Source organism: Tursiops truncatus, chromosome 9, assembly GCF_011762595.2.
Source record: "Tursiops truncatus isolate mTurTru1 chromosome 9, mTurTru1.mat.Y, whole genome shotgun sequence".
Lineage (NCBI taxonomy): Eukaryota > Metazoa > Chordata > Mammalia > Artiodactyla > Delphinidae > Tursiops > Tursiops truncatus.
The window spans coordinates 93,048,379-93,050,984 of record NC_047042.1 but is presented as its reverse complement, the minus strand read 5'-3'; the positions used below and the strand labels follow the sequence as shown (position 1 = coordinate 93,050,984).

Below are 2,606 nucleotides of genomic sequence, written 5' to 3'. Positions count from 1 at the left end.
AAACACGAACTACTTCATGTGATTTCCAATACATACCCTAACTCACTCTTAAGAGTATGACTTACTACTTGGTATATTTATTGACGCTTACCTCTGTTTTACTTCCACCTTCAAGATGTTTAGTCCTGGAAACATACGATGTTATGCTGCCTTCAGGTCTTGCACAGGCATTAATCATCCCACACTCCACTGTGTTACTACTGTAACATACCCTCTGATGATTTCCTATTTAAAAGTCCTATTTCCACTTGAGCTGTTGAGTCAAGTGAAAAACCAAATTCACCCTTTCCTTCAAAGCCAGTTTCCCCCTTCTAAGCTCCTTGTTTGTTTTAATGGTACCAAGATTCTCCCAGACTTGAAGTTTGGAATCATCTTTGACACATCTCACTGATCACCTACATCTGTTCATCCACATCCAATCACTTGGCCCTAAAAGTTCTATCTTCGTTAGGCCACAGATCTCTCCCTCTTTCTTTCTGTTCACAAACACTTTGGGGTAAGCAGAAAGCACCACGCAAATTGAAAATAGACACACCTTTGGCAAACTTTTATAACCTTATGAATAACATCTCAGTGGAGAATCTGGGCTAATCTGAATTCTCTCTCAGACAGGAGTTACCAATACACGTTCTCCTTAGACTGTTGGCTGGAGAAAGTTGCAAGTGCTGTTTTCTTTGACAAAGAAAAACATAGTAAGATGTATAATGTCATGGAAGAACAGAGTTAAAACATTTTCTTCTGTCATCAAATAGATCCTCCTTCACAATATGACAAATACTTAAGCATTGCTTTACTCTTCAGCATCAGAAATGTCCTTTCCACATACTTTCAAAATTCTCTACTCAAATCGTCTTTCCTTTGTTCTCCCATTTCACTTTCTTTACACACTCAGTCTATCTTGTATTAGAATTTAAATGCCCATGAAGGTGCCTCCTCTTCCCCATTGATTGTGAGCTCTTAGAGAACAGGGACCTTGTTGTGAATATCCAGTTGGCAATTATGCTTTAAACAAGAACAGGCCACAGGCCAGAACAGAGAAATAGAACCTAGAAGGATACTTAAATAGGCCTGAAATTAGAAAATTAAAAAAAGAAAAAGAATCTAGAAGAGTAGCTGAAATGTATTTTTTAATTAAACGTACCACTTTCACAAGAATCTACAATTTGCATTTTAGTGAGGAATTCCTGAAACCTCTTCATGGTGTGCATATACCTGCACACGCTCTAACATAATCATAAACTTTCTGTAGTTCATCCACAGACCCAGAAAGTACCTTCCCAATGCTGAGAAGTGGTGAAAGCATCATGGCTTTAATCAGTTACAATTACCCCTGGCAACAGTGGAATAATTCAGGGCTTTCATCCTTTACAAAGCTAGCTGAGAAAGAGACATGTCTGTATGCCCAAGTCCACAAAGTTATCTTTGGCCTTGCCTTTTTTTTTCCTTATGATAACAGATCAATTTTAATTCTAGCACCTGCAGCTATACAAGGGTGTGCATTATAAACTTCATGGAACTGTTGTCCACATTCGATAAAGTGACAACTGTGCAATACCACTTAGTATCTCAAAATCAGGAACGTACATTGGAATTGTTTAAACACAATCCACAGAATTAAAAACAAAATCAGAAGTCATCCACAGTTATACTCATTGTCAATTAAATGTTTTATCATTTACTACTTGATATAACAGTCAATATCTAGTAGGGGATATCGGAAGTGATTTCAGATTCTCATCCTGTTGTACTCTGTTGGGAAGGTTTCTTGAGTAGCTATGTGACTGGCCAAAGGTGGGTACAACTAGGACCAGAACAGCATCTACCACAGTTTCTGTAGTTTTCACTTTTTTTCCTTTGTCAGTGAAAAGTGAACAGTAAGAATGAAATACTTATCTTTACATATATACATGGTATGCTGTGAAAGCATATCTGCTAAAAATATGGAACGCTTCACGAATTAGCGTGTCATCCTTGCACAGGGGCCATGCTAATCTTCTCTGTACTGCTCCAATTTTAGTATATGTACTGCCAAAGCGAGCACTGGCCTTGCCTTTTTTTCCCCCCTAAATTAAAAAAAGTCTCAGCTATAGACATCAAGTGGTAGAGACCAGGGTTGGCAATGCTTTCTCACAGATAGGAAGCTTTGGACAATTTCAGTGCTGTAGAAGAACATTTTTTAGATATTTTAATCAAGTTTTCACTTTGCTTTTAAATCAGTTTTTCCTCAAGCCTCATAACTATTGGAAAATTACAGCACTTATTACTTTAACTGATTACTATCACGTTTTACATTGATTCAAAAGCAATTTTAGCAATACTCCATAGTTACTATGGCTATTTTTTTGGTAAATTTTTTTTGAATTTTATTTTATTTTTTTATACAGCAGGTTCTTATTAGTTATCCATTTTATACACATCAGTGTATACATGTCAATCCCAATCTCCCAATTCATCCCACCACCACCACCATCCCCACCATTTTCCCCCTTTGGTGTCCATGTTTGTTCTCTACATCTCTGTCTATTTCTGCCCTGCAAACCAGTTCATCTGTACCATTCTTCTAGGTTCCACATATATGCATTAACATACGATATTTGTTTTTCTCT

The 2,606-nt window shown here is 37.1% G+C and overlaps 1 non-coding gene across 1 annotated transcript; it reads right to left on the bottom strand.

Annotated features, from left to right (window-relative positions):
- Positions 1–1,934: 1,934 nt before the first annotated feature.
- LOC117313691 (U6 spliceosomal RNA) lies at positions 1,935–2,041 on the bottom strand. The gene has a single exon (XR_004528275.1). It is a non-coding gene; the product is annotated as a U6 spliceosomal RNA (small nuclear RNA).
- Positions 2,042–2,606: the final 565 nt, after the last annotated feature.